This window comes from Orbicella faveolata, unplaced genomic scaffold (assembly GCF_042242905.1).
Source record: "Orbicella faveolata isolate gen_17 unplaced genomic scaffold, um_ofav_v1 contig_24, whole genome shotgun sequence".
Classification (NCBI taxonomy): Eukaryota; Metazoa; Cnidaria; class Anthozoa; order Scleractinia; family Merulinidae; genus Orbicella; species Orbicella faveolata.
In genome coordinates this window covers 30,705,001-30,717,764 of record NW_028301552.1, presented here as the reverse complement: position 1 = coordinate 30,717,764, position 12,764 = coordinate 30,705,001, and the positions used below count along the sequence as shown (strand labels likewise).

At 39.4% G+C, this 12,764-nt stretch overlaps 1 long non-coding RNA gene across 1 annotated transcript; it reads left to right on the top strand.

Moving 5' to 3' along the window:
• The first annotated feature begins 9,187 nt into the window (after positions 1–9,187).
• On the top strand, positions 9,188–10,254 carry LOC149111285 (uncharacterized). The gene is made up of 2 exons (XR_016207701.1): positions 9,188–9,761; positions 10,056–10,254. It is a non-coding gene; the product is annotated as an uncharacterized LOC149111285 (long non-coding RNA).
• Positions 10,255–12,764: the final 2,510 nt, after the last annotated feature.

Here is a 12,764-nt window from a genome sequence, read left to right as displayed (position 1 = left end):
TACCCTGGTTTCCACAGACTGTTCACAGGCGTCTTTTTTCGATCGTTGAACGCGCAGATAGAATCGCGACAGGACTGGACGCCAGCACAAAACGGGAGACTTTGAACAGTCTATGGTTTCCACTGCGGAAAGCTAAAACGTGAATAAACAGAATAAATACCAAGGTATTCTTTGAAATGTATCTCTTTCCCTGTATCTGTAGTTCTAGCGTTCGCTATATTCCCATAAAAGCTTTGATATTTACGTTGCTTTGCATTGAGCTTGGGATCAGGATTATGTGGTCAAACACTATCATCATTCCAGGTGGTAGAAACACCACTAAGGCTATTAACCTTACCATTATGGGATGTATTACCTAGCCAATCACTGCGTCGCAATTTTTAAGGAGTACAGGGTGGTATGCCATAATGGACCATATCATATTCGATTTATCGGTACTCCTGCCTGGAACTAGCTTGAAGTGGAGGTTCGTGCGGAGGATATCATTAAGAAGAGATAATGCTGTTTGCAATTAAAACGATTCTCCGCATTAGCCTCCGTTGCAAGCTTATTCCAGTCCAATACCAAGAATACGAATATGGTCTCTTTCGAGTGAGAAAAATCAAACAGTATCCCAGCATGCATTGGTCGGGAATCCTCGGTTATCCACGAAGGCCCGGCCTGCATGAGAGCAGTCAAAGGCAGTGATCGGAAACATTCGTTTTGATGCTCGGACAATCTTCGCGAGTCGGGAATTTTAAGAATGGCGATTCCATACGTTCTATATCAAACAAAATTTGAAATGTCCGGCATTGCAAATCATTCCCTCATATACAATTAACAATCATAGAATAGCCATTTTGTCGCTCCCGACTCCCCTTGGGAGATTTTTTGTCGGTCACGTGATGTGACCATTGGACTTTAGTCGCCATGTGTTTAAGTAAGCGAGTGTTTTGAATCGCAGGAGTTTGTCAAAAGTTGTTATTGTGCTGTTCGTTTAGCTCGAAGCAAACAGTTCGGTAAGTTAACATTTCGCCTTTGCTATTCAAAGAAGCATTTGGAACTTAATACCTTTTCGTAATTTTCAGAAAACCTCACTCTTACGTATATATTCACACACGTATGCCTTTGATGGAAGCGAAGAGTTTTATTCAAGTTGTTGTGACTTTGTTCATCGACCGAGGCCGTGCGGTCGATGCGTGCCTTTTGAGTTTGAGCCCATTGTGAACTGTGAGTTTTCGACGTTTGTTTTGGGAGGAAATAAAGACAGGTACTACGGTACTGACACATTTGTAAGTAATTTCATGTTAAAGAAAAAATAGAAGAATACTTTGTGTGGGGAGAATGGCATTTCTTTTTTGAAAAAAGAATTTTAAAAAATATCATAATAAACAAACAAACAAATAAAACATCTCTTTTTGAAAAGAACAGTATTTAATTTCTACTCGTTTGCTCCATTTACTAAATCGTTATCATTCCTACAGGGCTGATCTCGTCTTAGTTGGTTACATTACCCCAATTTCCGGAAGTGGTTGGATTATCGACATCGCGAAAAAAAGCGACCAAATTTCTGGAAACTTTACTCGCCTTTTACCAAATCAAATGGTTTGCTTTAATTACAGCAAGGATGTAAAACGCAAGTAAAGAAATAAAATATATGCATATAAATGCATATTGCCTTACTAAACTGGCTGAAGATACCAAAGTTTCAACTAAGAAGTTAAATTAAGGCCAGACTTGAAAGGAAACTTGCCGCCATTTAAAAAATATTTTGCAATGCTTATCAGCTAAATACAAAACAACGGATTTGGACGCAAGTTAAAAATACCGTAAGAAAAATGCTAACTGAAGCGGTAATCATAATTCCTGACCAAGATGCGAAATAAAGCTGGCTTAAAATTCTCTTTTAGCATTTATTTAGTAAGAGTAAATATTTTGTGTCGGGGCTGAAAGGGTAAAACTGAAGTTTTCATACTAATTTTCATACTAAGCTCGCTAAACTGTCTGGCAATTGAGTACAGATTTAGAAACTAAGTTGTCATATTCTGGACGAGATCGTTGCCCTTTAATTGTGGTGTGCCAAAAGGCAGGAAATATTTCTGGTCTTAAAAAATTAATATTATTATGATTAAGCGAAGCTTGAGTATTTCTCGTTTGACTGGGTTTCAGTCAGTCTTCATTAAGCAGTAGCTGGCGTATTTTACGTCTCCATTTTCAAATGAAAGTCGGAGTTTTATAAAGCAATTAATAAACATCATCCTAAACGATCAAATACGTGAATTACTTCGATAAAAGGCTAGTGATCATTCTGTTGTTCACTCATTGGTGGGAGACACTTCACCCTCACCGCACTGTATCAGCGATTCAGATTGGATAGCACCTTATGACGATGCTAGGGTAGCACGCGATATGAACTACCATCCAGAAGGTATTGTTCTCAGTCACTGCATTCTACAGACACTAAGATAAGTTTCGAAAATGGTGATTTTTCTTCTGTAGCTCTTCCAATCCAGCTCTTCCAATAGAAGATACTTTGCATGGCTAGAGTGAAATAAATGACCAGTTCTCCTAAGAAACAAAAATAACTAAGGGCTGAAAAAAAAAAAAAAAAGTAATCTAACTTCTAGTGTCGGGAACGTGTCACTACGTATGGGTCCACAACGTTGAACCTACACCTGTCAACCTTATTTGCCGCAAATTTTCTTTGTTCCTTTTTTATATGCTGCAATGCTGTACTTACTGACGAAAAGTTTTCATTGGCTTCCATGGTTTGTTTTGTTAATATAGTCAATAGTCATTGCAAGATGGAAGTGAAAAGAGCCACCAAAAGTGCCGAACCTACTGCTCTCACTATCCCATCTTTCATTCCAAAGATTGATAAATATTCAATTTCTCGTAACCAATCAGTGCATTTTCAAGTAGACAGGTTATAAGAATAAATACAGAGTCATCAAGTTGGAGATAATATGTACTTTGGTCGTCAATTGATGTTCTACAGGATTTTGGCAACTGCTGGCACAAGGAAAATTACTATTTATTCGCTGAAAAAAGTCTCTGAGATACTCAAACAAAGTTACCAACTTTAAGAGCAGTGATTTCTTATTTTAACACTGTTAAGCAGCATCGAAATTCTAACCCAGTATTAGGAACAATTACTGAATTAAACAGACAGGTTATACTTCGGAAATACTGGGCTCTTACTGGTTGATGTTGAAATGGTTCATGTGCCTGTGCATTTATACCGAACGTTCCTTTAACAAAAACCCAGGTTGGCGTTTGAACACAGTTTTAGTTTGTTTTTTTTTTAAGGTATCAGGAGTCCTTACAATGCTGGGTACCTGAGCGACGCCACTTCAAGGCTGCAAAAGCTGCCAGGAATGCTATGAATTAACTTTATTTTTTTTCTCTACAGTAAACTAAGGGCCTCTTCATATAAGCTCGGGTGCAGGAACGAATTTTGTTGTCTGCTCATATTTTAAATTTCAGCCCGGTCGATCGGGATGAAATTCAAGAAACAAAGCCAAAATGGTGGAACATAAACTTGTATCGTTCGTAACTGTTGTAGCTTTGTCGATTCCTGTAACTTTACTTTTAAAGCTAATTCGCATACTTCTGAAGTGGAAACCGAGATCTCGGTAACCAGGCCAACCGGCTTCTCATATGAACTCACCGACATTTTTACGAAGAAAAGAGTGGCGAGGCGAGATCTCGAAACCGATCCAGCCCGGTTGATCGGGCTCATATGAAGAGTCCCTAACTCGACCACTCAGTCTTAGATGTAAATTGATTTCTGTTCCGCACATACCGACTGCGAATAGCTGTGTGTGCGTTAGTATTGAATTTTGCTTCCTGTTTTGGCATAATTTGGCATTATTTTTTCCCATTAATAGTTTTCGATATTCCTGTTGTTGCTGTCGTTGGCTTTGCTTTGGCCAAATAGATTAATGCTGTTGTTTCTGCAATCCTTTTAAATAAAAGTTTCACTGTGAAATATTGACTACCTACTGCCGAGTGAAATACGCACCCTTTGTCGACTGAAATTACTGCGTGCTAAATTCTAATGGCTATAACTACGTTTTTACCTAAGACAAACAAAAGAACTGCACGGATGGCGAGAGAATAGTCAACTTAATAATTTAGAAGATCGTCGTTTTCCTTTAGAGAACGTGTGACAGTTTTCGTTTGTAAAACAAAAAAGGACCATGTTTTGGAAAACGTTTACGCGTCTAAGGATCCCATAACATTCTTTATCCTTGAGGTTAACATGACTGGCGGCAATTATTCAAACTACAGAGCCCTTTATCCTTGTGAGGAGGCAGCGTGGCCGAGTGGTTAGAGCGCCGGATTTGAAATCCGTAGGTCCCGGGTTCAAATCCCGTTCTGACTGCTAGCTGATGTCGTTCTCGGTAGCCCCGAGTTCAACTTCTCGACTACGCTTGTAAATAGCCAACTGGTCTGCCTCCCGCCAGTTGGGATTCTTAACTTAGTTATGTTTATTTGAATATTTATTTATCATTGTTTGTTCACATTGGTCCTGAAAAGCTCCGATGGGGAGTGGCCAATTACGTATACATACGTACATACGGGTTGTTTACAACAGATAAAGTACACGCTCTTAAGAAGTCGTTAGCATGGCTGTGCCTAATAATGGTCATTGTCTACTTCAAATAAAGTGGATAAAGTATTATCAGCAAGGCAACGTACTTAACAATAGAACCTCTCTAGCATTATGCTACGTAACAATTGTCATGCAGCCTCTTCTAGACCCTAATTGGACACATGGTATGTTGTTTACCTCAGTAATAAATCGCGTAATGACTGCAAAGTAGACATGTCAGTCGACAAATATATCAATTAATGCGAGATAGATGTTAAACAACTTTCAGATTTAAAAATGCAAGATATGATTCCTAGTTTTGCAAGTGGCGAATACATAGATGCTCCCTCGAGATCGATCGCGAGACAAAAGGCTTCAAAAGACTCGCTTCAAATGCAGAAAGAACTCAACTCGATTTACCTACAATAGGCGAGGTTAAGAAGAGCGTTGGAAACACCAATTGACAACGATAAACCAAATCCACTCAGAACTTACCAGAGAATGGCACATGACGTCGCCGAAAAAGGAAAATTTTTCTTTTTTAATGGCTTGACAACTTGAAGATGTAAACCCTTTCCTAGTATTTTCAATCGCAGAAGCAACAAGCCGCGAAAACACTGAAATACGAAACAGCACCACCTCGACACGTACCTTCCATAAAGGAACCACTATTTACAACGCGAGCAACTTCAGGTTGGCAAGAACTGGCCCAGAGCTTGCGAGATATCAGCGATCCTAAGAGGTCAGTCCCAGGCTTACGAACAACGGCTTCGTGTTCGGGCGACGGCACGACGAGAAAAACTAAACCTCGCTCTGTGACAGTAAGAAGGACAAAGTCTGACGTACCTCGGACGTCAAGGCAGCAATGGAAGATAGCCATATATAGAAGATTGCCAACGATAATCTAAACGAACAAACACAAAAAAATATAGAGGCTAGTATTGAGACATCGAGCAACTTCTCCATGTCGATGCTAAAATTGGGACAAAAAATCAAATGCCAATATTATCGTAAATAAAGCCGTAAGTAAGCTGTAAATAAACGTTATATATTGTAAGTGAGTTATCGTCGTTATAAGATACTTGTTTTCAGAAAGTGTGCGCTGTGTAAAATTCCACTTCCTTTGGACATGACGCTAGTCCATCGCACTTCTCCTGTTCCAATCCAGGTAATAGGAGGAGCCAGATGGAGTTATCAGTGCCGGCGGTTTCTGCTACACAAAGTGGATAGGACTATTCCTATGTTCACTAGGTCATTCCAGGCTAACCCCCAAATCGTTTGATAGGTTGCAGCGGTAATCCAGCCTGTAGGGAATCGTGGTAGTTATATTCATCAAAACACATAACCAGTCCAAAATGATGAATACAACTACCATGGTTCCCTGCAGGCCCATCTCAAAGAAGCTCAAAGAGGGAATTGGTCATTCGTCGGTACACAGTTGTACTCCAGAGTTGAAGGGGGCACTCTCAATGTTACGTACCTGGCCATGGCCTTATCCGGATATCAGATCGAGTGGTCTGAGATTGATCCGGGCTCAATCCCGGACTCCCGGCCCGATTGGGGTCCAACGCACCACCCAGGTTTCCGCTCCTTCCATAATGGTTTATCACTGGCACCTCGACTTATACATTAGGGTTCAGTTCCTCAAATCATAGACAACGCTATCCACCGGATAAATCCCTACAATTCTTTGCGGATGGCGCAAGTGTGTTTTGTTAAGACGGTAATATCGATAAGTAATAATCGTCTATTCCACTGATTTAAAAAGTGGTAGTTACAATTAATAAAAATAGAGCAAATATTACTCATTAATGGCAAGTCAACGCTACCATGTAAAGCCAAAAATATCTTAATGAAATTAAAAAAGATCAGTTTTCTTAGTTGATCTCTTTGATCAATTTATTACGCATTCGGAAGCAGATCTTATATTATATGGGGTAGTTGTTTGTTAGGTCAATTCTACCAGACTTCCGGTAAAATTGCGCATGCCCTTAGCTGCCAAGCACGTTGCCCAATCGAGCTCCTGGTGGTTTACTTGGGTCATTTTTCTTTTCCACCAATCGGAATCGATCCTGAAACAGAACTTCCGATAGTAGCTTGTTTCGTGAGAAGGGAAGACAGATATGGTTAGTTTTGATGGTGAAGAACAACTTAGTGGTCTCTGGGGACAACAACTGAATTTGCACAACAAGAAACAAAGATCACCTCATGGAAAAAATACCGCTAGCGGTACCTTAATTTGAATTCTCACAGGTGTCGTGGTTTCATATACATTCATAGACTTTCTAGCTAGAGCCACCTTTTACCACCTGTTTATAGACAGTATCATTTTAAAGAACTCCTCTGTGGCCTTGCAACATAAAAGTTTCAAATCAGTGTTGACATACTTGAAAGTTAAAAACAACCTTCTACTCCTCAGACCGGATGGTTTTCATTGGGATGGTCACAGTGAAGAAAGTGCAGTAAACACCAAAGTACTGCTCAACAGCTTTCATCTGAATGGTCACGCACTAGGGTTTCATCCCCAGACTTAAACGTTAGTACCACAGTACCACAGTACCACATGAAAGTACTGCTCAATAGCTTTCATTTGAATGGTCACACACTGAGGCTTTATCGGCACGTGCTTAAAAGGTAGGACCACCTAGTTCAGCATAATAACAGTGCCACATGAAAGTACTGCTCATGGTCGATCAATGGCTATTTGAATGGTCACACACTAGGGTCTTATCCATAAACTTAAAAGTCAAGACCACCTTGTACAGTATAATGGACAGTAGCACACGAATGAACTGCTCAATAGCTTTCATTTTGATGGTCAAACTCTAAGGTTTTGTCCACAGATTTAAAAGTTAGGACCACCTTGTACAGTAAAATAAACTGCACCAAATGAAAGTACTGCTCGATAGCTTTCTTTTGAATGGGCACACACTTGAATTCCACCCACAAACTTCAAAGCTAGAACCATCTTGCGCAGCATATTACAAACAGAATCAGACCAAAGTGCTTCTCAATAGCATAGCATTTATTTGAAACATGTTTCAAAGTATCATTCTCTAGCTAAAAGCTTCTTCTGAGAGTTGAAAAAGGGAATCAGTCGATTGGACCCATGAGAAACCCATGAGATCATGTCAACAAATCTCGTGCGTTTCCAAATAAGCCGTAGTTCATCTCTTCTTCAGTCAAGACCAGGACACTGTGCCAAGAAAGGGAAATTTGTTGTATAATAAGAATATTAACAATGCTATATCTTTTTAAAATTTAACTCCTATAAAAATAAGGTAACCAAAAGAGGTGCGGCATCAACGACGAATTGACTGGTACATGCCAGAAAACGACTTCGACTATAGAGAACATTATACTGTTCAATATCATATCTTTCGTTAACTGAAGATTTCGTACTTTATATCTCAACTCGTTTATTTTTAACAAACTTGAATACAAATAGTAAAATAATTTAATGATTATATATTTGAGAGATTTATTTCACTACGAGCGCGCCACCCGCTCGAATTCCACATTGGAAATCCAAATTTTTTATCAATGTTGAAAAGACCAAGTTGCAATGCCTTACACTACTTACTTCTCCGCAGTTACCGCGGAATGGAGAAAACTCGTTCAACCGAGAAACCTACCGTGCAGCGATAACGTCAACTGTATTGTCTTGGGGTAATCCAAGGTTAGCTTCGACCGTACTGGTTACGTACACGCGCTCAGTGATGTTTCAAGAGAAGGCCAAACTTTTCAAAAGGGACACGCAAGACACAGCGAGCAACAAATCTGCAGTACATGTCGTCAATGATCGATTCTTAGTATTCATTGGGTTTCTGCGCGAAATAAGATATCAAAAACTCACCATCAAAGGTTAGCATATTTTTATTTCTTGCATTTCCAGTCCTTACAGTGTTTCCGCAAACTGAGGTCCTTGCAATGACGTATACTATTTGACGTAGGTTGCAAGTGTGAGATTACTCCTTGTGGCACGCAATGGCGGGAACGGTCTTTGGCCGAAGAAGCCGTGGATTATAGGACATATCTCACGGGTTTAAACGAACTCCGTTACCTCGCCGTGACTGTAGAGGCCGGGAACTATAGAAAATATCCCACGGGTTTTAACGAACGCTCTTACCTCACCATATAACTATAGCGTTATGTTATGCATTGCCGGCTTTCTTCAAGATCAGTCAGTCAATCTATTCTTCTGGTCTAGATCCATGTACATTGATTGACTGAACATGAAATTATCGATGAGTTAAGCACTCTTTGACGTAAGAAAGTTCTTTCCAGAACACAAAGTAACATTGCATAACTATAATTGAAAAACGCATTTATTCCAGGTCTTTTCACTGGTATTTCCCAGGGGTACATACGGGTGATCCTTCACGTGTTTCGTGCTCGTGAAACAATTAAATCAACTAACGCCCTTTGTTAGTTAATTCCAAGTCACGAAGAATGGGTTTGTTTTCACAGTACATTATAAACTTGTGTAGAAAAAAACAACAACTACAAATGGAATGAGTAAACCGGGCTTTATCTTTTTGCAAGAACCAAGTAGATACTCATGAATTTCCTATGGCTCCTTGCAAAACTTGATAAATGCATGTATGATATCACCCTTAAAAATGTGTCTAAAAACATGCTAGTGAGCGGCAAAGTCGTTTGTTCGAGAGTCTAGGCTTTTGTTTAGATGCGTGACAAAAGAAGAAAACATCAAACTACAAAACAATACGTTTATAGCCGCAAAAAGGTTACTGCTTGAAAGAGCATTCTTAACTTAAGCCCAACCGCACCAGTGATTTCATAATCGCATCTCGCAAGAACCTATAAAAATGGATTCACAAATGTTTGATTGCCACACACGGCTGATACCAAGTTTGAAGTTTCCACCTGGAGAATTTGAAATTTGCGTCTGGATATTCCACCTAGCCAACATGACCAGAATACGAAAAACGAACCGTTCCATAGCTGAACAGCTTCCAAAGCAGATGGTTAGAATCCTCTATAACACGCTTATACAAGAGACGCAGCGAAGCAGTTCTGAGATCAGAGCGATGTCCGGCAGCGAGCCAAGTGGACAAAATCAAGAAGACTGTGGCCAAGACGGACTATTTACAACAGTTGGTACTACAGAAAATTCAACATGGCGAATAGGGCTTCACAAGAGAGCATCCAACAATATTTGAAGGTCGCGATTTCCTGCAAGACGTTCATTCTACTTTGCGTGTGATCACTAAACCATTTCCCACTTAATTTGTGGTTTTCTCGTGGCCAACTTGAACCTCAGAAATTCCTAATCAAAGACTGAGAGATTCTTTTAAAAACTGTAGTTTACAGGTAATCTAAAAAGTACCTCGCTTTGACTCGATGGAGAAATACTGCTGCATCAGGAATGCAAGCTAACTGGTACAGCTTGCTTTTCATGAATATTTTATTCCATCGACTTACTATTTTTTTTTCCTTTCTTTCTGTTTTTCTGTAGGAGGAGAGTATAAGTGACCTAAAAAGAACTTGATGTAATTGATTTCACTAACAGACTATTAAACTCGAATGTATGACAAATGATATTTATACAATTGTGGAATTCGAGTCTTGTAATATATACGAGTGTAAAATATTTAAACTAAGGTTATTGAAAATATATGTTTATATTAAAAGTGAGATGCGAATTAAGCTTCAAACGGTCGTCTCATTTTAATTGTTTCTACGACGGAACAGTCTAAGAAAAAGACAAGCTTAAGTACATTTCCTTGAAACTAACATACGAGTGGTACTTCCTTTGATCAGAGAGCCGTACAATAAGCAAACTATCAACAACAAATTAAATTAGACATGAAACTGACGAAACAGTCAGATTCAGTGAGTGTAAAATTGAGCATTGTAAAATAATTTTAAAAACTGTAGTTTGTTGTGGCCCAGTAATATTAACAATTCAAAATGCAAGATATTCCATTACGTAACGAAATCATTGAACAATCAGTATTCTAACAATACTGGACTAGCGAAATCCACTTTACTTTTCACTGAAACATTTTTCTCGAGCGCGTTGATTTAATCAAAACTTGGGACTTGCTGACTCCGTTTAACGGCAAAACGTTTGATCCGGCCTTTGAGATAAAGTAATAGGCCCTTTGCACGATCCGGTCACATGGTACAAAATCACACATGCTGGTGAGCAAGTTGCGCAGTGGGACTTCCAAAACAAAGGCAGGTCCAGGTGGAATGGTACGAGTTGCATTGTTTTGGAAGTCCCACTGCGCAACTTGCTCACCAGCATGTGTGATTTTGTACCATGTGACCGGATCGTGCAAAGGGCCTATCCCGCAGGTCTGGAAAACCCTGTTATTGTAAATATTTGAGTCACAATTTGAGTCACGTGCATTGAGCACAAGACGCGAGAGACTATTTTTTTAAACAATATTCAAGTAAAAAACTTTATTTTCTGTAATGTGCAAGAAGGATTGTATGGTAACTTCATAGAACATCGGTTTCGCAGAAAGAACTGACTGTATAATGTATCATAAAGAGTGTTTTCTCATGATGTATTGGTGTGACGGCGCCCAACCAATCCTGTGGGAGTTGAACTCTTTTCCTGTGTAAGCACTTTTTTTGTTGTTGTTCCAATAAATTTGCATGGCTGCTGGCCACGTGAGTGAAAACACTTTATATATCATAATACACTGGATGTTGTTGCGTTATAGAGTAATGAGAACGCTTACTTATTTCGTCTTGGTCTCGCTGTGACTCACCCGAGCGCCGAAAAGTTGCGATTTTGTACACCCTTAAGATTTTTTTCAGGGGTGAATGACGTCTTCACAAATGACGTCCTCAACACACGTGCGTAACGCAGGCCAATCACGCATGCGTTTATTTTCAAAACTGGCCTGAAGCAAGAGGAAGGGAAGTTGCGGCTTTGGTGTTCGGGAGGACACTGTGATCAAGGAATTTTTTTTTTCTTTTTTTTTTTTTTTCAAATCAGCCATTATGGTACTCAAGAGTGTTAAAACTACCATTTATTTCTGCACGATTCCTGTGCTGTAAAATCGGTCGCGCTTGGCGACAAACAACTGTTGCCTTATGAATGAAACAAAACCTCCCAGCCTTTAGAAAACGGCCAAGGCCGGCTTGTTCAAAGAAGATAAGAAGTGTTACAAGCACCGGGTTATGTAAGTCGGCGACGGGAAAATGGCAAGATTTGGGGTCGTAACACAAATTTACTGTACTGAATTAATAAGGTCATATCCCAAAGATCTTTACTTATAATTTGCTCTCAAGAAGTCACCACCCCATGCACGTTGAAGCACAAAGCAATTTTAACATTCCCCATCAGACTGCAGCCACAGCCAATTTTACATTTGGCGTTCACGTCTTTCATCAAAAAAAGTTGAGAATTCATTTTTTTTAAGTGGCAGGCGGAAGAAAATCTAGTGGTAAACAATAAAGACAATAGAGTGTTTATGTCTCGGAACTATCGGTCCGATGGTTGCCCCTTGGAAATTTGAAGTTCTCAAAATTAGTATATAGGCCTTCCGAAGCTTTGCTTCTCGGGCAAAAATTTGTATTAAGAACATCAAATTTCCGCGGGACAACTATCAGTTGATAGTTCTTCGACAGAAACACTCTGTTGTTTAAACGGAAAGCTCATAACCTAATTGTTGATTAGAAAACAATGAGGGAACCAAGAAAGATTCACGGATTTCCAATAGAACAGAGCCGAGTGGCTATTAATTCTCATTAGTATAATTCTACTAGTATGCTAATGAAAATGCCGTAATCTGATTGGCTGAACCATTGCACACTATCAACCATCAGTAGAATTCTACTAGTATATTAACGCAAATGCTGCAATCTGATTGGCTGAGCTACTTGTATACTATCAGCCTTCGGCCTTACCAGCTATCACCTCATATAAATCTCGAGCTCAAAATCTAATTGTTTGTTAGTGTTCAGTGGCTTGGTGTGGTCGACAAAATTTCAACGTTTTTTCATTTATCCGAAGTTTTGAAAGAACATTTAGAAACAAATGAAGAATTAGATTCCTGAGAAGACTAAAATAAGGACATTTCCGATTGCTTGAATTAAGAAAAAACTCTAATTATTTGAAAGAAACTGATAAGCGCGCGTACACAAATTGACAATTCAGTCCGCGCGAATTCTCTAAAGCTTGAAGTTTAATACTAAGACCAGAAAT